The sequence below is a fragment of the Biomphalaria glabrata genome, chromosome 3 (assembly GCF_947242115.1).
Source record: "Biomphalaria glabrata chromosome 3, xgBioGlab47.1, whole genome shotgun sequence".
In the NCBI taxonomy this organism is placed as follows: Eukaryota; Metazoa; Mollusca; class Gastropoda; family Planorbidae; genus Biomphalaria; species Biomphalaria glabrata.
Genome location: NC_074713.1, coordinates 40,973,855 through 40,999,888, shown reverse-complemented (window position 1 = coordinate 40,999,888; position 26,034 = coordinate 40,973,855). Strand labels below are relative to the sequence as shown.

General features: G+C 40.5%; 1 protein-coding gene across 3 annotated transcripts in view; it reads left to right on the top strand.

Moving 5' to 3' along the window:
- The window catches only part of LOC106078170 (delta-like protein D), a 105,115-nt gene that overhangs the window by 56,831 nt on the left and 22,250 nt on the right, over positions 1-26,034 (top strand). The window contains exon 1 of one of the 3 annotated variants that reach the window (XM_013238959.2): positions 15,078-15,371. The exons of the other annotated variants lie outside the window; for them this stretch is intronic. The gene's annotated coding sequence lies outside the window, so the exon portion shown is untranslated. Of the gene's footprint in view, positions 1-15,077; positions 15,372-26,034 lie in introns of those variants that run through there. 3 annotated transcript variants of the gene reach the window in all.

The window sequence follows — 26,034 nt, the reverse complement described above, 5'->3', positions numbered from 1 at the left end:
GTACCACATTCAGTTGAGCTGTAAACTATGACTAGCTGTGATATGTACCACATTCAGTTGAGCTGTAAACTATGACTAGCTGTGATGATATGTACCACATTCAGTTGAGCTGTAAACTATGACTAGCTGTGATATGTACCACATTCAGTTGAGCTGTAAACTATGACTAGCTGTGATATGTACCACATTCAGTTGAGCTGTAAACTATGACTAGCTGTGATGATATGTACCACATTCAGTTGAGCTGTAAACTATGACTAGCTGTGATATGTACCACATTCAGTTGAGCTGTAAACTATGACTAGCTGTGATGAGCTGTACCACATTCAGTTGAGCTGTAAACTATGACTAGCTGTGATGATATGTACCACATTCAGTTGAGCTGTAAACTATGACTAGCTGTGATGATATCTACCAATCTAATTCACTCCATAGATTTGTAACTACCATGACGGGATGGTTTTAGTAGTTTTTGTGCTTTTTGTAAATCATTTTGTATGATGAAGAATGGGCATATTTTACTAAAGTAATTTTACTAAGTATGTATAGTAATAATTATTATAACATTAGGCGATAATGTCCACACTCTCAGCGCTATGGTCATTGTTTTATTGAGAAATAGATTTGTCCAAATGTGTTCAGTAAATTTACGACTTATTTTGAAACATATAATTATGTAAATGTGTTCACAAAGGTGACAATCGATAATTTTTTTTTTTAAATTCAGTTCTTTGTGTGTGAGTACAAGTGGAAAAGGTCACGGTGAACTTTGGCAGTTTGAATAGCACTCACGTTGATCCCGTTACTGACTTCCCTCCCCCCCCCAGACCGCTTTTTTTTCCCTTTAATTTCCAATCCCTTCTATTTTGAACCTAATGCTCACCTCGGACGTCCCGTGTCTTGCTCAAAACAACCACCCGTTTCCTTCTTTTTTTTTTGGCTTTGGGCGCCCCCTGTGCGACACTCCTCGCGTTTCATGTCCCCCCCCCCCGCAAGTCGCCCTACGTTTCCCACGACTGGCTCCCTGTCTTTGTCCCCCCAGATCCCTTCGCATCCTCAGCCCACCTGTCCACTCGGTTTATCGGAATGGGGGGGGGGGGGTGAGAGGACATCGCTCACGAGGGAATATAGGGAGGTATGTCTTCATAGTGCTCACTTCCTCTATAAGGAACCACAGAGAATAAAAGGCGGAGGGGGGAAAACACAACTCCTAGAATGACCTTTGTTTTCACGTGCGTTTTCAGATTTTTTTTTCCCCTTGGCGACTCAAATCAGGGGATAAACAAAGTTCAGACAGGTGTCTAGGAGCGAAAACAGGTGGTGTCCCTTTTTTACAAAACTGTTTGAGGACCACAGTTCATCCTGGGCTTCTATGTCAGGGAAAGACAAAAAAAACATGAACTCTTCTGATAACATTTCCTCTTCCTGTAAAACGTCTTTGTCTTACGCTCTAATTATTTATATTTCTTGTCTTTCTTTGTCTAGCTGTATTCAAGTTTGCTGCTTGCTTCACTCTATAGTTCATCTTGTCATCCATCTTGTTGTTCTGCCTTGTTAGTGTGTTTTATAGAACAGGATTTACCAGACTTAGGAACAGTTCTAGATCTACTTTGGGACCAAGGGGAGTGTACATTATTTTTTTTAAAGCAACAACAACGTAGGATTCACAGTGACAGCTCCCCTTCCTTTCTTGTCCACATTCTTCAGTTAATCATTTTGTTTCATTCTTGATGCTGCTGGACTGTTCATTCTTTGGTTCAGAACTTTGTGTAATCACATAAAACTGCTATATAACCGAGTTATCTCATCACAAAGCTAAATGTTCAAACACCATGAGATGCACTGAACACTACAGTTAGATCAGCGTTAGGTTTAGGACGACTTAGGAGATACATCGTCATTAGAAGATTCGGATCCACTGGAACTCGCGCCTTGATTTGAGAACGGGTTGAGGTGGATAAACATAAGCCACTTCATAGTGCATCAGTACACAGACAAGTCACGTGGTAATCCCGACAGAACTACAGAACATTTGATGTTTAGAGAATAAACATTTGTTTTGAGCTGTAACTAGGGCGACATTCCTTTTTACAAAGCTTATATCAACTCACTCTGTTTGTTTGTCTGGTCAAAAGTTTGTACACGTTATTTCTTTCACATCCAATATCGGGTCAAGCTGAAATTTTGCACAATTATTCATTTAACATGACAACACAAGAATCTATTTTTTAAAAAATTAACAATTAGTTAATTAACTATTTGTAATTAATTATTGTGTTTGGTATCTTAAACATGGGACAGAAATGGTACTTGACAGATGTGGTCGTACAAGTTGAACTAGTCCCCTTGAGGACTTTGATGCACAAAAACAAGAACGATGTAAACTTTCACCAAGATACCTCCTTCTCCCCTCCCCCCTGCCCTTTCCCAACTGGCCCAGACAAGAGATAGGATCTCAGCGCATTCAGAGTTAAAAGCTAAACATAAACATTTGGTAAAAATATTTCTAATCGCACAGACTTATTATGGCTAAGTCAATAATGCATATAATTACATGACTGGTCCAAACTAATTGATACAATTACACTTAATATAAACTTTTTCTTTTTAAAGTTTTTTTTTTCTGGCTGCATTCAAAATATCACTAATGAGATTGTCAGGTATAAAATTTGTTAGCGTTATAAACAGACAAAAATTGAGAAAAACAAAATATGGGTGGGGAGGGGACCTTGTAACTTTGTTGCCATTATTTCCTCCTCTCTTGGTTTACAACTCAAACCATACAACTTTTGGCATGCTCATGATCACCTAGCTAGCTGAGATGCATGATCACGTGACTGGCGGAAGTGCATGATCACCTGGCTAGCTGAGATGCATGATCACGTGACTGGCGGAAGTGCATGATCACGTGGCTAGCAGCGATGCATGGCGTTGTGTTAGTTTATTCTGAAAAGTGAAACAAAGTCACAACAAAACTGAAGAACTAATCCCCTTCACCTTCCGACTGATGGTGGGCAGTGCTAATATATACTACTGTATTGTAGGAGCGAAAAAACAGTTCATGCCAACTTTCATCTGGCTTTGTTAAACTGGGTTTATTTCTATACATAGCTTACATACGTACACATGCAATTTAGATTAGGTATTGAACAAAGGGATGTAACTGATGAAATAATCACCCTCTAAAGAATACTCTAAATCAGGGGAGGCCAACAAATGGCGCATTGCAATTGGTGCATTTCACTCCGAGCCACACAAAAAAATCAAGAAAAAGTACGCTTGTTCGTAAAAATAGAAAATAACCGTTTTCTAAAGGTAAAAAAGTTTAAGAATTTAACCCACTAGCTATCGCGACGTTCAAGTCAACCAACATGGTTATAAAACTAATGTCCTCAAAATCCAGAACACGTTATATGTTTGTAGCATTGCATGTTACCGTTTCCATGTTAGACAAATCTACTGACATTTGTGATGTTGGCTAGTTAAGCTAATTTTAAAATAAAGAATTATTTGAGATTTTTGAAGTATTTATTAAATTCAAATCAGAGGTCTTTAGACTGTCCTATTCTGAGATATCATTGCATTATACGCCAAGAAGCAATATGTGGAAACAAATGAATTCGCAGCATGCTATTGATTATTGTTAACAGTTTGTGAAATATTTGAATAAAATTAGGAAGAATAATAAACAGAAGAGAATTCAGAGAAAATTTTGAATTGTTCAATTTTTCATTGCGAAGTTAACTCTCTATAGGAGAATGTTTTAAGAAGATGCTGGAAACTGAAGGATATCGTTTCTGATTTTCTAAAAGAGATCTCCGGGCTGCCCGCAAAGAGCACTAGTGTGGGATTGAAAACGAATGTTTGAGTTATCATTTTCAGTTGATGATACTAAACATTTCAATCTCCGAAATTTCAAACAGTACGACAAATTGTTTTCTAGCTTCGTCAATGATTTCTGATTCAATACGAAGATGAAACTTTTGTATATTTCATTTAGACAAAAAAACTGGGGGGGGGGGGATTTAAAAGAACAAGGTGTTGAAGATCAAGTCAATTCTAAAGATTCATTGTCTTTTTAAGGATCTTGATGAAGAAGAAAACTGCATTCTTACATTTATAAGCCATTTTCACTGACTGAACGAAATATCTTAAAGACGTCTAATAATACACAGATAGAACTTATGAAATTCACAATGAATTTAATACTGACATTGAAATTTGATGAACTTTCCCCAACTCCAAATGCTTATGAAATGATTAATTTTTGGCGATCATTGTCATGTGAACATTTTGTTCAGAACTAAGAAACGTGCCCTTGGTTATGCCTGTCATTTGAAATCCACGAACTGATGCGAGCAGTTTCCTTTAGAACAAATCATCAATAAAATGATCAAAAACTAAAGCCACGAAATTTAGTCTTACAAATGACTTGGCTTCAAAGGTCTCACCAATGCTAGCTATATTTATTACTACTAGTACATTTAGAAGTAAAGACTTAAAAATTATCGCATTAAAAATGTTAACAAAGACAGACTTAGTAAGTCAAGTTCTATCATGTTTTCTGATAAACCTCTTCCCCCTTACAACACACTAACAGATAGAGATACAGATAGAGATATATGATTATATAGAGTATGTATTGCTGACCAACTAGGTCTAAATGACCATTCAGCTGAAGGGTTCAAATCTTCTGTGTGGCGCGTGGCGCATCAGAATTAAACAAAATAAACAACAACAAAATAGCGCAAGGAAACAAAAAGGTTGGCCACCCCGGCTCGAAATGAAAGACTCAAAGCAGTTGAGTTTGTTTTAAATGTACTCTCGCGCGCATGAGTTATTTCTTATGAGCATGCTTAGCGAACACGTGCATATCTCCGATGTCTATCTCACTCATTAGCATATGTATGTCCCCCTGTCGTCTGGTCTGACCACAGCTGAACATGCATAGTTGACAGTGAATAGATGTGAAGGGCAGGAGATCTTATTGCTCTGGCTGTTGTGACCATCACTAAATTACATTCACCTTAAGGCGTGCATTTCTCAGCAGTAGTTACTAGAATAAGTATGTTGGACATTGAAACAACAACAAAAAAAACCGAGGGGGTTGTCTTACCTATATGTCATGTGACTTTATAGAGTTAGCAGATAACTTTGGAAGGAAATCGTGCTCTTTGTCAAGGCAAATGAACGAAGTTGTGCACTTTAGTCACCCAATGATCTCCCCGTGGAAGTATAGTTCGTAGTAGCGTACTGCTTTACAAAGATTTTGAAGTTTTTCCCCTCTAGTTTTACTACTGCACTGGCTTATGTTCAAGATTATTTTATTCTATTAGTTTTTAAACGAAATAGGATTGCTTATTACAAATAGTAACAAAGAACAGACGGTTTTAGGACTAGATGGCTGACATAAGAATAACACGTAATCCGACAAAAGGTTCTAGATCTAACACTGCTCTCTGCACAACACGACACGATGCCAGGCCTATTCATAGAACACAGAGTCATCTGGGATGGGCAAAGAAAATGAAATATTCTTTATATTCATTTTTCTTAAGTCAGACTGTACAATGATCTATAGGTAACTACATGTTTTGTCATGCATTTCTACTTGACATTATTACGACATCTATTTTCTATGCGGTAGAATTAGATCTTGGACCAGAATTATCACATATTCTATTTTAAGTTTCAAATATTTTGTGTGTGTGTTTATATTATAATATTTTTTTTCTTATCACATTTTAAAACTTTTTTTGTTTGTCTGTGTGGTTCAAAGTTGGAACATCTGGCTAGACAGACACGGGTCAAATAAAAAATTAATGAACAATGTTCAAATTTGTTGAAAGAGGGCCATGAACAGCGCTTCAAGGCCATAACCTCATCCTCCTTCCACGACCATTGTTCACCTAATCTTTTTTTTTCTCTCTTAGTCCTCTTCGTCTTTCTTTCTTTCTTTCTTTCTTTTTCTTTCTTTTCTTTTAAGAAAAAACAAAACAATGGAGGTTCTAAAATTGTTTTGTTGTTTTTTTTGGTCAAGGCATCAAAATGAAAACTTGAAGGAAAATGTTGCTCTTCACTTGACATCGTGCGTCCTTTTGACGTCTCGTGTGACGTTTCTTTCTTTATTGCCTCAAATTAATTTTGAATTTTTGTTTCCTTTTATTAAATTTCTTTAAATTTGTCTTGGCCCACTGGTCAAACTTGTGCTCAGGAAGGCGAGTATTATCGCTCGTTAACCGCGCAGTTTATAGATTGGTCTATTGCCGGTGCGACTTAAAATTACGTGGGAGAGAACCTTAGCCTTGCCAAAACCGAGTTCAGTCCTTGATGACGTCACCAAGCAAGGAAAGTAACGCATTGAATTTACATGTACATATAATATGTATTATTGACAGATATATACAAAACATGGAGAAATGACGTGTAGTTGTGAATGGGTTAATTAGTGAACTGGGACATATTGGCATGTTGTCCTGACAGACCTGTCTCCTCATTTCCAGCTCATTTCTTTTATTTCCATCCAAACTTCTTGTGCAGCTGAGCCACGAACACGATCTCCTTGTATTCACTGTAGCTAGCACTAAGATAGTTATATATTTTATACTGACAAGTTGGACGTCGTATGATAATGTCAATGTGTGTTGGTGTGAACGACTGTAGGCCGTGCAAGATTTGGGGAAAGATGGTTTGGTAAACTTATTTCCTGTGGACGTCAAATGTGGATTGCCCCTTACAAAACATCGTTAATAGTTCGTTATAGCAGCTTGTGGGCTTGACTTTATATAATGAGTGTACACTTCTATATTGAAGATAAAGCTTTGCTTGCCTCGATAAGTCTGATGGCTGTTACAATAGACTGTAACTTACATGTACAGTCTTAAAAGATATACGTTATAAATGAAATCGTTATTTAGACATAGCTTGCATGTGCGTATATATTGGTATGATAATTAGAATTGATATTACTATAGTTCCTCGCGCGGCGACCTGAACACGGTACGCCCGGCTAACGAGCCGATGATCCATGGAGACGCCGGGTTCAAGTTGCACTGATTTTCTTATTCGGGATTCTCTTATACTCTTATAAAAAACTTAAAAATAAAAAAGGGGAGGGGGGGCATTGTTGCCCCCACTAAACGATGTCCTGTACGTTAGCAGCTGAAGTATGTTCTCACTAGCGGGGCAATGTTACTTGAACCTGTACAGACATTCTCGTTGCCTCGTTTTGATCTCGCGATCAATCAAACAATATTTGTCCCTTCATTTGATTCTAGATGGCCACCTTCTCCTACCCTTCAAGTGGCCACTCCACCCACCCCTGCCCGCCAAACCCTAGCCACTAACAGGTGTAGGATAGAACTTCAATTCCAGCCAGTAAATTCTGACGAGAAAAAAAAAAGCACCTCACCCCACCTTTTTTTTTTCCTTTCCGGCCACCACTTCCCCTGCCCCTCCCTCCTCTTGTATAACGGGTTTACGGAAAGCTAGTCTCCAGTGACCTGGATATTGAAGGGACAGGTGACAGCGGCACGCGACCCAACGTGTGGCGCCAAATCTGAAGGGCGCACTTGTTTTCTCTCTATTCACCAAGTACGGAAGTGTATTTTTATGATTTACTCCTGGGATAGACGAACAGGTTTTCTTTCTTTCTTGTAGTCTTGTTTTAATAATTAGTAGTTCTGACTAGGGGGGTGTTCGCGGGAAGGGGGGGGAGGGAGTATGTCATCCAATATTTCAAATTCATGCAAGAACAAAAGTTGTTGTACACATACTCACATCTCTCTCTATCTCTCTCTCTCTCTCTCTCTCTCTCTCTCTCTCTCTCTCTCTCTCTCTCCAAACTTTGTTTTGTTAAATCATTAAATTTAAACCTGGCCAGTACAGGTGTATTTTCTTGTCACCCAGGACGAATGGGGAGTGCAATGAAGCTATGGAGGGTGGGGGGGGGGCGAATAGTTTGCGGGGAAGGGTAAACAAACAAAATGGCCAGGGGCGTGTTGTATGTTTGTATGTTGATCCCGCAGTACGTGAAACCTATCCCCATGTTCTTCGCCTCTCGCTAATTAAAGTTCTAATTTCACGTAAATATTGGAGGAAAAAAAAAGGGGGGGGGGTGAACAACCGTACGGTTGGGTGAACAAAGCAATAGCCTTGGGGAGCTCATCCACGTCATCTAGTCCAATCATTAATTTGTTGATAGAATCCTACTCCACTTCCCCCCTTTATTTTTTCTCCACAAAAAAAAATAATTAAATACAGATCGTTTTCCGTGTGGTAGGAACAGTTGAATATTGCTCAGCTGGGTCTACACCATCCAGTGGTCAGTCAAGTTGGAGAAGCAAAGCCCTGAGCCTAGAGTTCTTTAGTTCTCACCACGGCCTTGATTCGAAGTCATTCTCGGCACGTTATTGGCCTTGGTGGACGTGAGACTGTTTACATTGGTTGCTGTTGCTGTTGTTATGGGGCAGATGTTTTCTTTGTTATGTCGAATTGTTATAGCAATGTGCTACGTTGTTCTCACAGCCTCCAGGTGGAAAACCTGTTAACAAACCTTCGTGATGTTTAGCTTTAGACAGCTAGAGCACTGGAACAATACAAAGACAATGGCTACTCAAATAAACTGGAACAGCGAGGATCAGTTTGAAGATTGTAGCATTTATTGAATGAAAGGAAAACTATTTTCATTAAATAGTTGAGATTCTTTCTATAGGGACTGTACTATTGCCAGAGATCAATGACTATCTTGATACGATACTTCTGTAGTAAATATGTGTAAGGAATTCTAGAACAAAAGCCACGTCTGATCATTGTCTGCCAGGCAAATAGTAAAAGTAAAACTCATCTCAATTTTAATTCTTGTAATTATTGTTTGTTTCACTCTCTTTGCTTAATACCAATGCGAGGTAGTTTCCTCCTATTGAATTGAAAGAAGATTTTCAAGTTCAGATAATAATAAACATGTTTCATAGCAACTACACTAGACTATTCTTACCATCATAACAAAAACTTGACACTGTAACCCGGGTATCATTAGACGGTACTCCCTCCACGTCAGAACCCCCACCCCCCTCCCTGTGTACATCCCGCACAAAGCTTCTTGTTCTTACTAGTACAAAAATGTTGAAATATTTTTTTTTTGTTTTTGAAGTAGATTATGTAGAATCTATTTCCTTGCTGCTGGGCCGGTGGAACGAAAAAAAAAAAGTAATTGAATAATATAAGGGCGCTGTTTACATTTTGTCTCCACGTCCCCGTAGTGTCTTAGGCGCCAAGGGATCTTGCATTAAGGGTTGGAAGAAAACCTGCATAGGGGCGTAGAACAGACTAATTGGCAGGAGAGGTCTCAGTTTGATGACAAAAGACTTGAATGGAAACGCTTGTCAAGGAGGTGGGGGAGGGTATCATGGCGGCCATCGGTTCTTTTGTTGAACCGTTTTCTTTTTCCTAATCTGATGTTTTGGATGTCAATCTTTGAGGACTTTGTGTCTCCTCCTGGCTCCTCCTTTTACTCTTTCATGTCTCTTGCTCTCTCACTCTTTCTATATTTTATGTATATATGTAGAAAGAGAGAGAGTCGGCTTCCTCACTCTCTCTCTATCAACACACACACACACACTCTGATCTCTCTCTATCTTTCTTTATCTCTGCCAAAGCCCTCTTTCTCTCTGCTTATCTCTCTCACAGCCCTCTTTCTCTCTCTTTCTCTCTGTCAAAGCCCTCTTTCTCTCTGCTTATCTCTCTCACAACCCTCTTTCTCTCTGCTTATCTCTCTCACAGCCCTCTTTCTCTCTCTTTCTCTCTGTCAAAGCCCTCTTTCTCTCTGCTTATCTCTCTCACAGCCCTCTTTCTCTCTGCTTATCTCTCTCACAGCCCTCTTTCTCTCTCTTTCTCTCTGTCAAAGCCCTCTTTCTCTCTGCTTATCTCTCTCACAGCCCTCTTTCTCTCTGCTTATCTCTCTCACAGCCCTCTTTCTCTCTCTTTCTCTCTGTCAAAGCCCTCTTTCTCTCTGCTTATCTCTCTCACAGCCCTCTTTCTCTCTGCTTATCTCTCTCACAGCCCTCTTTCTCTCTGCTTATCTCTCTCACAGCCCTCTTTCTCTCTGCTTATCTCTCTCACAGCCCTCTTTCTCTCTTTATCTGTCACAGCCCTCTTACTTCCCTCTCCTCATTTTCCCTACTTATTACTCACACATCTCTAGCCCTTCTCTAACCATTCTCTTACCTAGCCCCTTCTCTCTCTCTCTCTCTCTCTCTCTCTCTCTCTCTCTCTATCTATCTATCTCCTCCCATTACGTCTTCACTTCTCGTCTTTCTATCCTTTTTTTTTTGCCACGATTTCACTTCTCTAATTTCTCTTACACTCATCTTGATCTCATACCGCCTCTCTCTCTCCCTCCCTCCCCCTCTCTCTTCCTCTCTCTCTCTCTCTCTCTCCCCTCTCTTTCTCTCTCCCTCTCTCTCTCTCTCTTCCTCTGGAGTAGATCTCCTCCCCCAACCAGTCGACCGCTCCACAATGAATTGCATTGGGGACAGACAGGTGGTGGGGGGGGGGGTAGCGGTTACGATACCATGATCAACTGGGACACACACCTATATGCAAATAGCGGGCGGCAACTTTGGCGGGAATAGCCGACTGCACGTGTTGATAAGCAGGAGGAAGAAAAAAAAAACGTTTTCTCCCTACTGGGGACTCGTTGTCATCCGAGATGAAAAGGGAGGGGAGAGGGGGGGTGGTAGAGAGGAGCTCTCCGCAGTCGCAGGGCGCCCTTATTAAATACATTTCGTTGAGACGGTAGGGAAGGGGGAGTGGATGTCGCGACCGGTGTCTCTGGGGTTGTCAACGCACCCTCGTGCTCACGTTCTATTGGTGTGTCGTGTTCACTCAAGTGTGACGTGTTCAATAGTATTTTCAAGTTCAACTAACTGGCACAACACACACACACACTCACATTCGACTCACTCGAGATGTCTTAGTGAAAAGACGGGTGATATACACGGGGGGGGGGGGAGTTCTTATTTAGCCTGTTATGAATGCTTGAATGTTACTATGGAAGCTGTGTGTCTAGGGGGAACACTTAGAAATATTACCTGTGGGTTGTTTTTTTTCCTTCCACGTTTCATTAAACCTCTTGTCACTCTAGATCTAGGCGTGAACTCTTTACACCTGCATGTTGTTATTATTATTATTGTGTTCCCCCCCCCCCTGTACTATTGCCAAAGGATTAGATTTTGTTTTTCTATCTTTCTTTGATAAGTCAAATTTTTGTTTTTAAAATGAGCTTCAAGATTTTGCTAGACATTTTCGGTCATTGTAAGGTCACGCTGACAATGACCTAAATCTGATTGACATCTTGTTAGCTTGCGTTTACTAGTTCATGTTGAATAGGAGGAATCAGTTCACGACTTGGACATTCATTGGTTCAACTTGACAACGACTTGGACATTCATTGGTTCAACTTGACAACGACTTGGACATTCATTGGTTCAACTTGACAAGGACTTGGACATTCATTGGTTCAACTTGACAAGGACTTGGACATTCATTGGTTCAACATGACAAGGACTTGGACATTCATTGGTTCAACTTGACAAGGACTTGGACATTCATTGGTTCAACTTGACAAGGACTTGGACATTCATTGGTTCAACTTGACAAGGACTTGGACATTCATTGGTTCAACTTGACAAGGACTTGGACATTCATTGGTTCAACTTGACAACGACTTGGACATTCATTGGTTCAACTTGACAAGGACTTGGACATTCATTGGTTCAACTTGACAAGGACTTGGACATTCATTGGTTCAACTTGACAAGGACTTGGACATTCATTGGTTCAACTTGACAAGGACTTGGACATTCATTGGTTCAACTTGACAAGGACTTGGACATTCATTGGTTCAACTTGACAAGGACTTGGACATTCATTGGTTCAACTTGACAAGGACTTGGACATTCATTGGTTCAACTTGACAACGACTTGGACATTCATTGGTTCAACTTGACAACGACTTGGACATTCATTGGTTCAACTTGACAAGGACTTGGACATTCATTGGTTCAACTTGACAAGGACTTGGATTGAGCTTATTGCTAGTTGTCTTATTGGATTGAGCTTATTGCTAGTTGTCTTATTGGATTGAGCTTATTGCTAGTTGTCTTATTGGATTGAGCTTATTGCTAGTTGTCTTATTGGATTGAGCTTATTGCTAGTTGTCTTATTGGATTGAGCTTATTGCTAGTTGTCTTATTGGATTGAGTTTCAATGTTTATTGTGTATGAACCAACCAACCAACCAAGAGTTTGTAGTGCACGTTTTGTTGGTCAATCATGACCACGTGATTGCTGGTTAAAGGAACGCTTATCTTCCGTACTTAGAGGTCTCCAGTTCGAAACCCGGGGAGTCCACTCAACTCTAACGAGTACCTGACATGCGTTTGAGAAGAAAGGTGGTGGTCGTTATGCTGGCCACATGATACTCTCGTTCACCGTGGACCATAGAAACAGATGAGCTTTACATCATCTGCCCTATAGATCACAAGGTGTTATAAGTGTATCAAATCGATTAATAGATATATTTTTAATTAAATGGAAGACGGTTGGAATTAGTTTCTTTCTTATCGAGTTTCTCCGCCCTTTCAAATCTTCAATGCTACGGGAAAACATCATTTAAAAAAAAGAGGAAAGAATAAACTCTTTTAAATGTAGTCTGAATGAGAAGCATGACATTGACATCACATCTGTCCCTTGACTTTCATCGTAGGAGTGCTGGGACAGTTCACGTAACCGAATGCCTCCCGGTCAGCAGCTGTTCTTAGTAGAATATTTACAAGACATACTTAAGTAAATACAAACAAATTTTAAAATAGTTATAACACTTTTCAAAAAAGACAATGTCCTCCTTTATACAACTTATAGAGGGATTGTTTTTCTCTTAATAACTCATGAGTGTTAGATTAAAAAAAACAATGGACCAATTTTACCCCCCCCCCCCCCCCCCAAAGAAAGACTCATGGTTATGCGAATGTATAAATCTGCTACACTTTCTAGTATTCCGATGATAGACCTTTTAGACCTAGTCTCAGAAGACGATGTGCACAATTTTCCTGTACATTAATTTCCTCAAGGAATACGGAAATACCCGAAGACATAAAGTCCGTTCAAGATGAATATTTTCTCGTTCCTAGCCAAATTTTATTTTTTTTCTTTTTAGCGGCCTCGAACAGGGAAAAGACGCTATTAGTTTTGTGTGAAATGTCTGTCCGTCCGTCCCGTTTAGATCTCGTAAACTAGAAGAGATATAGTGAAAATCCGACATCATAACATTTTAGTCCATTCAAAGTTCTGATGCAACGGCTACTTTTTATTTTCTAAATGCGAAAAATCTAATTTTTTAAATCACTTGTGCAAGCAGTTTTTTTTTTCATAAAAATACACCACTTTTACAACTATTCACTATTAATAGTAACAAACACTGGAGGTTCTTTAGCAGGGTGCATGGTAATCTGTCAAATTTATAACACATATATGCAAACGTTGTTTTTTTTTTGTTTACATTTGTATTGCTAAGTTAGTTCTGTCTTACTAACTACTACATTTACACGATAAAAAATGTTTACTATTTTTTAAAGAGAAAAAAATCTATTTAGTATGCATATAAGTTGAACAAAATTTAAAACAACAATTAATAAGTAATTTTTCATATGGCGTGAACTGCTACAATACATTGGCAATACAAAACACTTACCTAAAGGATTTTTTTTTCTGAGGAATTAGAGATTGACCATTTATAAAGCAATTAGATCAATTAGATATTCATTTTAAGTCTTTTTACCTGCCTGGGTGGACCACTTCGGGGGCCGATTTTGAGTTTGTGTTTCTACACAAACTGTCTTTGTAACCTTGTTTTCTTTTTAAAATGTTAACGGTCAAATTCGAGTTTTCTCACTGTGGCCATAAACTTCTTTTTCCCAGCGATATACAGCAACTGTCAAATTTCTAAGAAATCATTAGAGCCGTTTTCGAGATTCGTGTCCACCCACAGAGGTTGTTGAAGCTTCCACGAAGCTACGAATTGAATAGAGGTATTGTTTAAGAAAAAAAAAACAAAGGCAGGGGAATGATAAAAAAGACAAGGCTGTACAATACTAAAACAATAGGAACGGCGGAGGAGCGGAAAGTCATGGTCTGAAACCATCTCCGCATCGCTGTCCCGCAACAGTGAGATTGTTTGGCCCATTTATTCTCGGCCCCGAGCATCGATTGACATTTAAGTGCTTGCTGGAATATTTGGATAAAGGTTTTCGCGGGACCGTGTCTTGAGTCCCCCCCCCCCCAGAATTTTAATTAATAGATTAATAATTCACACCTTCTTGTTTCCGCTTTGCGTGTGATTGGCTCCTCTTGCAGTGGCACGTGGTGGGTTTTGTGTGTGTGTGTGTGTGTTAATGAACGTCAGGCTGGCTCACACGATTTCTTGGAGTGGTGGCGCCCGGGTGCTGGAAGTTTGGAGTCCGCTAAGGGTGTCGTTGGGGGTGTAGTGACGTGGGTATTTCTTTTCAGAGGTGGTGCTACGGTTGGTATCAATGAAAAGGTTGGTGTCACAATATTCAATAAACTGATGGTAAACTTCCCCGATAAAATCTCTCGTTGGTGAATTCTTCTTGTTGAAACCTATTACAAAGCGCTAATAAACTGCATTCATTGTTTGGTAGCAACTGTCAAAAACAAAAAAAAACTTAATTTTTTATTCTTCTATTTTTTAATATTTACTTTCATTTGTTTTAACATGGATCACATTGGTGTCATCTCCTGAAGGGTTGTCATTTGGTGCTGTCCGCACACCGTCGCACACTCCCAGCGACGCCACTTTTCTGTTTGAGTATGTGTGTAAGATAATGTAAATGGATTACAGTATTTAGAAATAAAAAGCGTACCCATTGGTATATAAGAGGGCATGAACTTATCCTAGCCACTTCTATACTAACTTACTGTATTGGCCCCAAGCTAAAGTTGTGGGGGGGGGGGGGGGTAGTCGTGCATTCGTTTCTTCAAGCCTCCTTTTTGTGACGTCTGCGGGTTAACGTCTGCTCGCATGTATTCACGTCTGCCAGTTAAGACGCACCAGAACTTGAATCTAGGTCTCTGTGCCAGACACTAAGAGTACGGTATCTCCGAGACGAGGAGTGAGAGAGCGCACGTGCGGGTGTACGCGCGTGCCAATATGTACGCGTGCTTGTATTGGAATTGAATTTCTCTTTTGATCATTGATTCTTAGAAAGTTGTTTTAAAAAGCACGCCATTCTTACGGAACATGGACACTAGGCCAGGAAGACGTCAGGAGGAAATTGACTTGGATGTCAAATTGAGGTTTGTTTGTTTTTACTCACAATTCTCTCTTCATTTCTCTCGCTCTTTTTGTCTCTCTCTTTCTGTCTCACTTTTGCTGTGGCTCCGTCATTCTCGCTTAGCTGTTGACCTCATCTCTCGAATAAAACAAGTGATTTTAAATGAACCTTCCCTTTCTATCACGTGATAACTAAAGTGCGTACTCAAGTTTCTCATTGCCAAAGCTTTATCTATTCATTTAGCCGTCTGCTCATCAAACAATGCACACTAGCCAACATAAGGGAAAACAGTCTAGGCTACTTATAGTGAGTATATGGTCTTATAGGCTACCTAGTGTGAGAACATATCTTGATGGGCTACCTAGTGTGAGAACATATCTTTATAGGCTACTGAATTTGAGAACATATCCTTATTACCTAGTATGAAAGGATATATTTATTGACTATCTAGTAATAAATATTATAACAAGCTTCCATGCGCTCCTGGGTCATGGCGAGATACCTTGCGAACTGCGGAATTAGAGATCTTAGCTATGGAGTTGAGATGTCATAGAACTAAGGAGGACGTTTTGGCTCCGCTGTTTCGGTCGAAAAAAAAACGCAAGCTAAGACTCATACGGCCATATCACTAGATCCTCGGGACTCGCTAAGACCCTTCTGCAGGGAACAGTACCAGAAAAAAAGAAGGAGAGGCAGCCAAAAGAAGCAGTAGAATGGACAGGCCTGTCAACGAAAGAGACTTATCCTTGCAAAAGGCGTAAAGGAAAGAAGAGAAACCGTCAAGTGTCCCAACGGTCCACAGAACATTACACACTGCCTAGCGGAAGAATATCCTGCTGACATTGCCCACAGTGTGGAAACAAGTGCAGATAACTTCTTACAAAATAAGGACAAAGGACGCTGAGTTCGTTTGCAGGAACTCTTGCATCTAAGTGAGTCATCACCGTGTTGGCCACGCAATGTTCTCGTTAACAAAAAAAACAAAAACTTAAGCTCTAGAATGGGATGAAATTCTCAAGTTTCACTTTGCTCCATTAAATGTGAAATAAATAGAGGGCACTTGTCAATGTTCAATAATGTACATTGGCGTTCTGTCTTGAACAAAGAGCAGTTTAGAGTCATTATCATAGGCGTAATATTGGTTTAAAAAGGAGGGGGGGGTGACGTAAAGAAAGTCTTCAACAAATATGATGAGCTTGTGGTTGACAAGTATTGATTGACACTCGCGGAGTAATACAGAATTATCACATCCATATCTCATTATGCCTGCACCTGTTTCTTCTTGCTATTGGTTGGAATGATCCTGCTGTAACAAAAGAAGTTCTCGTGTCCATTACATTTTTTTTTAAGTTTTTGGATTGGTTATGTACGTCTTCAATTATCGCCCTTGTAGCTTCTTAGCATGGAGTTGCGGGTCTTGAATATTTACTGTTGACCTGTTGCGTACCGCACTAAAAGAACGCGCGTCTATTTGGAAAGGGGGAAGGCAGACAGCTGTTTAAACAGGACTGGACAATGGGACCACTTGGTGGACTATTTGACCTATTTGCTGGCTACTTATGTTTGCGTGTAACGTATTGGTACCAAACCTGGCGACATTGTTGCATTCATCTATGCTGGTGATTCGCGCACAATGGCCGGTGATAATGAAATGCCCCTCGGATCTCCCTTGTTTTAAATTCGGACCCGCGCCAATAAAAGTTCGGAATAATATCCCACCCGGCCCAGCCCCATCGCATTGTGGTCGCCTTCTTGGCATTGTAAGAGCGTGAATGTGTCCCTATTACACCAACATCTCTCACTTGGAGTGTGTGTGTTGACAGCCAACAACAGCAATAGCAGTTTTAGTTTCTCTTGCCATCAGTTGCCACTCTCTTCTCGCAAAATCCCCCGTTTCTCTCGCTGACCTCCCCAGAAGACTTTTTATGTGTACATGAGAATTGTAAAGAATTACGCTCTGGATGTGAGCGTCCCCCCGATAAATATTTATACAGAATAAATCTAGTTTCTAGTATAGAAGTATTCTGGTTTGTGTCTTGACAGGCTAATGTGAATTTTTTTAGTGTGGAAAGCCTTGGTTGCTAGTTAGTAGTATCGTGACAGTAGCTTAGGCCTTAGACTCATCTGGCAAAACAAAACAAATGCTTCTCTGGTAGGCTTTTGACTGGAAGAATAGGTCACATTGACTTGTAGTTATTGAGAACATGGAACCATAGAGAACATGGAAACATTGAGAACATGGAACCATTGAGAACATGGAACCATTGAGAACATGGAACCATTGAGAACATGGAAACATTGAGAACATGGAAACATTGAGAACATGGAACCATTGAGAACATGGAAACATTGAGAACATGGAAACATTGAGAACATGGAGCCATTGAGAACATGGAACCATAGAGAACATGGAAACATTGAGAACATGGAACCATAGAGAACATGGAAACATTGAGAACATGGAACCATAGAGAACATGGAAACATTGAGAACATGGAACCATTGAGAACATGGAACCATTGAGAACATGGAACCATTGAGAACATGGAGCCATAGAGAACATGGAACCATTGAGAACATGGAACCATAGAGAACATGGAAACATTGAGAACATGGAACCATTGAGAACATGGAACCATTGAGAACATGGAAACATTGAGAACATGGAACCATTGAGAACATGGAACCATAGAGAACATGGAAACATTGAGAACATGGAACCATTGAGAACATGGAAACATTGAGAACATGGAACCATTGAGAACATGGATAGATCACGGAAACTCCTAATTTCAATGTTTAACAATCATGGCACGCTGTCCAGTTCGCTGTGGTGAAATATATCCCAGCCCATTGCGCTATTCTGGTCCTCCCGAGTGGTCCTCATTCAGAAACCTTGTTAAGTTTGATGTGTGTAAGGAGGTTGGACTCCTGGAAACTTGGTGTAAACATTAGAACAAAGCGGAATCCTAGGGGTGATCTCGTCTCATGGGGGGGGGGGGATTCGATCTCGGGACATTCTGGTTTATTCTACCTGCCAATGTTTTGGGTGGAGGGTTGTGCAGTTAAAAATGTTTCAAAGGCATTAATTATCTCTCTTTTCTGTTTGCTTCTTATTTATCTTGTACGAGTCATTTCTTTACTCCTGACCGCTGATAGAAACCTCACCTGTGGTCAGAATTCGTACGGAACCTTTAGCAACTTCTAACGCAATAGGATTTTTTTGTCTGTGTTTCACTGTAATACTTTTAGTTCGCTTTCTAAAATAAATTATGCATAAAGCACTGAACCATAATCTTCAAATACAAAAAACAAAACCTAATAAAATACTCAGACAAAAAGATAAAGGGTACACTCATTGTTCCATATGCTAGAAAAGATTTATACAAATGCTTCTTCGTTCCTAGTGCTATTAGAGCATGGAATGGGTTGCCTGAGTCAGCCAGGAAAACCAATGACTTGGCAGAATGTGAGTCATTATCATGCATGACTAGAAACCAAGGAACATGCGTAGGACGTAATCATGAAGTCACGTCTGTCATTTATAAGATAAGCTAATGAGATTTTGGATCGAATGATGGCTATAGAACAAGGGTATCGGGCTCATAACCAAAGATCTCGTATTCATTTTTTTTCTGTTACAGTCGAGTACAGTGTGGACCCTAAAACATACGCTATTCCGAAATGGCTGTTCATAGAATCGATTACCAACCTTGAAACGTTGGGCATCGATTCCTAACTCCTGATATAGCGAACAGGAGCTACAATCTGACAAGTTCTCTTACAAACTACAGCACGCCAAGGCTGACCCCCCCCCCCTTATAATGAGGAAACGTCGTGTATAAACTAAAGCAAAGCCGATTTTTGTTGGTGGGGGGGGGGGGGGGGGAGTCGTTGTGTCTTTGACCCTTGAAGTCCAGCACAGAATGATGAGTAGAAGTTTTGTTGAGTCATGATTACTTTTTATTGCTATTGGTCTTCTTGTGTACGATTGTTTTGCTGACGAATAAAAAAAGGTTCATGAGGTCTCATAGTAGCTTTCAGAGAGTCATTGATTAAAGACTAGTTTATGAGTGTCGGTTTATCAAGAGTCTGCGATTGACTTGCCACTAGAATCGTTTTTGCCATTGATACTTCTAAGAATACCAACTATTGCTAGATATACATCAAGACCATTTGGTTTCACAATCATCAAAGTTAGCACAATTTTAGAGTAGACCTGAACTTCTTGCAAAACTTGGAGCTGTAGTACGTTGCTTTTATTAGTTAGACAATGACCTTTGCCCTTAGAGTTGATCTAGCTCTAGAAGTATCAGAACAAAAAATGTTATTGATCGTTTAATGTACATTTTTATGTAACTTGGAACATTCTAGACATTACTGCCATGCATACCAACAGTAGTTATATAGCAAGCATAATAAAAATAGAGAGATTATCTACCTAGGGGAAGAACTCCATATTTAGAGCTACATATCTCAATAGTGTAGAATTTATTTCTCTATTTCAATATCAGACATAATAATTAATTACCAATAATTATTTTACTAATTGGTTATATTTTAATGATTGATGTTTTGTTAGTTGCAATAAATAATTGTGAAAAGGTTCAGCGTGTTCAAAATTTGTAGAAGACAGACAGACAGACAGAGTGACTTGATAAAAGCTTTGCAAATAAATATGATCCCCACTTCTAACACAACTCTGACGTAACATTGACAATAGCACAGTAAAAGTTGTGGGAGTGTACCAGCGTACAAAAGTATATACGTTCTCAATAGTTGACATGTTCTAAGTGTATGTTGTGTGTGTACAATTACGGCCGCTGATTTAGTTTCTCTTTAATTCATTGCCTAGTTATGCTTCTGCAATATTTTCTGGTATAACTTGTCAGAGGTCCAACTCCAACGTCGGTCTAGTATGAGACGACATCAGTATGGCCCATGCAGCAGTCAGCTGTTTATCAAACTGAACAAAATCTTCTTGAACATAGGGGAATTCCAGGGGTGATCTAGTCTCATGGAAAGGGGCTTATTGGGGGGGGGGGGATTCGATCTCGGGACATTCCGGTTTATTCTACCCGCCAATATTGTGGACACTTTTAGGGTGGAAGGTTGTTCAGTTAACAATGTTTCAAAGGCAGAATTTATCTCTTTTTTCTGTTTGTTTCATACTCAATTTGATACGACCTATCACAATTAGAGGTTTTGGTTTGATACAATCTGTAGCAAGTTGAAAGTCTAGCTTGATACTGCCTCTTACCGATAGAGCGATGCTTTGATACTGTTACAAATACAGTGTTTAGTTTGATACGATATGTTACAAATAGAATGATGGTTTGATACGATCTGTCACAAATAGAGCGATGGTTTGATACGATCTGTTACAAATAGAGCGATGGTTTGATACGATCTGTTACAAATAGAGCGATGGTTTGATACGATCTGTCACAAATAGAGCGATGGTTTGATACCATCTGTTACAAATAGAGCGATGGTTTGATACGATCTGTTACAAATAGAGCGATGGTTTGATACCATCTGTTACAAATAGAGCGATGGTTTGATACGATCTGTTACAAATAGAGCGATGGTTTGATACGATCTGTCACAATTGCAGCGTTGGTTAGATTCGATCTGTGCCATGTTGAAAGTTTGTGATAGTGTATAACTTGACTGCTGACTCTGTTTGAAGGATCTCATCTCACGCTGAACTGAAGAGACGAAGGCTTACAGTAAAACTGAAGAGACGAAGGCTTACGGTAAAACGTGTCAAATAGTCCTCGTTCTGTCTCCAACATTTCTACAGAATCTCATTCACAAAATCTGTTAGCTAGTTTAGACTCTAAATTAATTTCAGGTCTTCCTGATCTGTAGCCTACTTTGTTTCGAATTTATCGTCGGAATATTAATATTGCAACTCTGAATAAATGAAGCTGTTGTCAACGCCCTTTTGCCCTGAGTTGCACCAAAATTGTGTAGTTCTAGGTCATAAAACTAGTTTACCAATCAAACGTCGATGTCTGGACAGGACGCTGACCATTTTGATCTTGAGTTGGCATTAACTCTGGTTAACTCTGACTGCCACACGCCCGACTGTCTCTTCTTGAAAACAAAAGGGACGACGTCGTGGTGTCATTGAGCCACACATTAGGATTTAGATTTACTATTGTCCGCAGGGAAGGAGGGGTTACGTCTAGACGCATTGAGCCGCTACCGTACACTCAGGGGCGAAGTCGTCGGCCCAGCGAACAACAGTATGCACCTATGTCTGTTGTGTAGTCAAAGCGTAGAGAGATCATCCGCCCGCCCTTTCTAGGTACAAGTCTCGAGTCGAGACAGCATGGGGCGGATTTGGGCACTTCGATCTTACTTCATGTTGAAAGACAAGCAAAGCAACAAGAACGGAAGATACTTTGAAGACAGTGTCGAGCTCGCCAACACTGTCTAGACCTCGCTTTGTTGAATAACTCCGCCCACTCGCAAGTAAATAAATAAATACCGATACACTTGTAGATCTATATTTTAGTCAGCGAAACTTTCTGAGCATTTTCAGTTGATCAAGTTCTTAGTTCTAGTCTATTAGGATACTGTGTCTTGTTTTTGAGTTGTAACATTACAAGTGAAACAATCAAACAGGTAAGTTGTGCTTTTTTTTTCCCTTTGCTTTCATCTATATTCATTCCGTCTCATCTTTTAACCAAGAGGACAGCAACTGTACAAGTAGTTTCACATTAACCCATTCGCTCCTAACTGTATCTCTGTTATAAGCTCTCTAACATACTTGCTGTTTTACTTTCATGATGCCTGCGATTGTCCGTGCTAAAATGTAAACTCGCAGTGAACTAGAGTTAATGACTACTAAAGGCGAAGCCTATTTCTTCCCTTGTCAGTATACAAAATTTAAATGTCAGACACTTAGTTTGTTCAGCTTAATAGAAATAAAAATGAAATGTCAGCCATAAGAAAACAAATTATAATTTTGAAAAAGAAAATCTTGCATTCACTTTGACGGGTAGAAGAACTCCTCAAAGTAAGGTGAACTGTTCTCTAAGTCACAAATCTTGTTCGCATTTAGTCAGGAAATGAGAACTTTGATTGGCGACACACACGAGAAACATTCCACTACTGAACATATTTAGACAACAGGCAACAGGTATCTTTGCTCATGTTTTGTTATCCCAGTGTGTATCCTTATGTTATCCCTGACTTTAGCGTGCTGCTATCCTTTGTAGGCCCTACAGCATTGTGCTATCCGTGAGTTTAGGTTTTCTGTGTTGGAAACTATTAATACAGCAAAAAAAGCAAGTTCAAAGGCCAATCAGTCAGATCAAATTAGCAAAAATTAGTATAAAAATCTGTGTTTATGTCCCCCTTTCATAAAATTGTTTTCTCCCGTTGGACAGCCCCATCCCCTCCCCCCTTTCATCTGGAATAGTGCACACCTGGAATCTAAACGTCTAACAGATTCATTTAGTAGTTGTGCTGCTGTTGCCCCTCCACCCCTTTTCGTTTGCCTTCTAAAGAGCCGTAACTCTCTTGCCGGGCAGCATGAGTCATGCGAGCGCCCTCCCCCCCCCCTCTTCTCAGTTCTCTATTATTTATTATTGGTCATAAAGTGGGAGCTGGTCCTGTAAGGTCAGCAGGGTACACCTGTTACCATCTTCTCTCTCTCTCTCTCTCTCTCTCTCTCTCTCTCTCTCTCTCTCTGTATACCTTCCGTTTGAATTCTAATATTTTTATTGGCTTATGTCTTAATTTCTTCTCACTGTTTCATTTCTCACAAACACTCTCTCTCTCTCTCTCTCTCTCTCTCTCTCTCTCTCTCTCACACACACACACACACACACACACACTACTTGTCCAACGAATGTCTCCCTTGCGCCTAGATTTTCTCATTGGTCCAACAGAAATCGTGGGCAGAGAACTCGTGCAACTCCACAGGGAGATATACAAAGTGAGTTCCATGTTTTACTCTACGACCTCCAGCACTCAGCAGTGACATACATACACCTTAGAGAGCCACAACCCCCAACCTGCATGTACTCTTTTAGCGCCCAAATACCGCCACTGTGTGTGTGTGTTTCAGTAGATGTCAGGAAGTGAACTTATGTCTAAGATGACACTGCCGTGATTTAACATTAAGTTCATTCTGTCAGGGTCAGTGATAAATTCAACACCCCCCTCCCCCTTGCGCGCAATCCACCTGTAAATCACACCCAAGAGCGGGGTGGGGGTGAAAGAAAGAAAAAAAAGGCGGGGGGGGGGATCTAGAGGCACGCGCGGACAGGTGTGCCATTCACTGACAACAAAGAAAGGGGGCGGTAAACTGACGGCGGCTACAGGTCGCCCTAGCGGCACGCGACAACACTGGGCTAATACCCGAAAAGTTTTTTTTTTTTCATTTTCGGCTTTTTTTTTTAGCGGAGGGTAGAGGGGGGGGGGGAGGTCTGAACCAGACAAAGGTGGCAGGTGGGAGACAGCTGTAACTTGAACTGAAACTATCTTCCATGAAAGGCTCTTCTGCCTCCACACATCCCCCCCACCCCCTGAATGTGGCCCCCATGAGAAAATGTCGCTGGTTCCCATCACTTGATGCTCCTGAATGTCTCCCATTCATTGGCTCGACCCTGTTCATGTTTCTCTCACCCACACCACTGGGGCTCATGATCTCCTCAATGGAAACAATTCATTAAATGTAAATCAATCGACCTACCCCCACCCAATTTTGTTTACAAGTTATTTTTAAAACGGAAGTGACATCACTGTGATTCTTTCTTTTCCCACCTGTAATGTGATTTGTTTGTTTTCATTACTTTGATCGAAAGTAAAAAAACAACTCACCCAGTCGTACAATGTACTGCTTGAGATGACTGCAGATAACGGGCTTAGGTTGGTTATAACGGGGTTTATGTGATCAATTTATGCAGGACTTCTTCATTAAAGTATAGCAGCACTGTTTGATATGAATAGCCAGACACATCTGTTTTGGTGTCTTTGTTTATTATTATTATTTATGTGCAACGTCATCTAGTTTCTCCCGTGCTTACATACAACTGTAGACATGTAAATGTAAGCTTACGTAGCCTGGCTCACGCATACTCAAAATGGCTCTGGAATAGGTAGCAAGGCTCACGCATACTCTAAACGGCTCTGGAATAGGTAGCCTGGCTCATGCATACTCAAAATGGCTCTGGAATAGGTAGCAAGGCTCACGCATACTCTAAACGGCTCTGGAATAGGTAGCCTGGCTCATGCATACTCAAAATGGCTCTGGAATAGGTAGCCTGGCTCACGCATGCATAGAACGTCTCACACATACACATTAAATATACAAACGTATATGTCACGGCACATGTTTTGATGCCATGGTTCAATTTGAATGACGCACTTCACATGTTTCTTCCTTTAGCGCCCCCCACACACACTACCCACCTTCTGTGAGCAATAAATTGCGTTGAATCTCATTGATTAGTACACCTGGCTTGGTCATGTCAGATAAAGTGTTCCTCTTGATAGATACTTTCTCTATGAGAATTTCTACTTAGTGAAACTGCATGGACTTAAGACCTACAGGACTAGAATCTGGAATCAAGGAGACATCCTGGCAACACAAGATATGGGGTTTGACTAGGATCTGGAATCAAGGAGACATCCTGGCAACACAAGATAGGGGTTTGACTAGGATCTGGAATCAAGGAGACATCCTGGCAACACAAGATAGGGGGTTTGACTAGGATCTGGAATCAAGGAGACATCCTGGCAACACAAGATATGGGGTTTGACTAGGATCTGGAATCAAGGAGACATCCTGGCAACACAAGATAGGGGGTTTGACTAGGATCTGGAATCAAGGAGACATCCTGGCAACACAAGATATGTGGTTTGACTAGGATCTGGAATCAAGGAGACATCCTGGCAACACAAGATAGGGGGTTTGACTAGGATCTGGAATCAAGGAGACATCCTGGCAACACAAGATAGGGGTTTGACTAGGATCTGGAATCAAGGAGACATCCTGGCAACACAAGATAGGGGGTTTGACTAGGATCTGGAATCAAGGAGACATCCTGGCAACACAAGATATGGGGTTTGACTAGGATCTGGAATCAAGGAGACCTCCTGGCAGCACAAGATAGGGGGTTTGACTAGGATCTAGAATCAAGGAGACATCCTGGCAACACAAGATATGGGGTTTGACTAGGATCTGGAATCAAGGAGACATCCTGGCAACACAAGATATGGGGTTTGACTAGGATCTGGAATCAAGGAGACATCCTGGCAACACAAGATAGGGGGTTTGACTAGGATCTGGAATCAAGGAGACATCCTGGCAACACAAGATATGGGGTTTCACTAGGATCTGGAATCAAGGAGACATCCTGGCAACACAAGATATGGGGTTTGACTAGGATCTGGAATCAAGGAGACATCCTGGCAACACAAGATATGGGGTTTGACTAGGATCTGGAATCAAGGAGACATCCTGGCAACACAAGATAGGGGTTTGACTAGGATCTGGAATCAAGGAGACATCCTGGCAACACAAGATAGGGGGTTTGACTAGGATCTGGAATCAAGGAGACATCCTGGCAACACAAGATAGGGGGTTTGACTAGGATCGGGAATCAAGGAGACATCCTGGCAACACAAGATAGGGGTTTGACTAGGATCTGGAATCAAGGAGA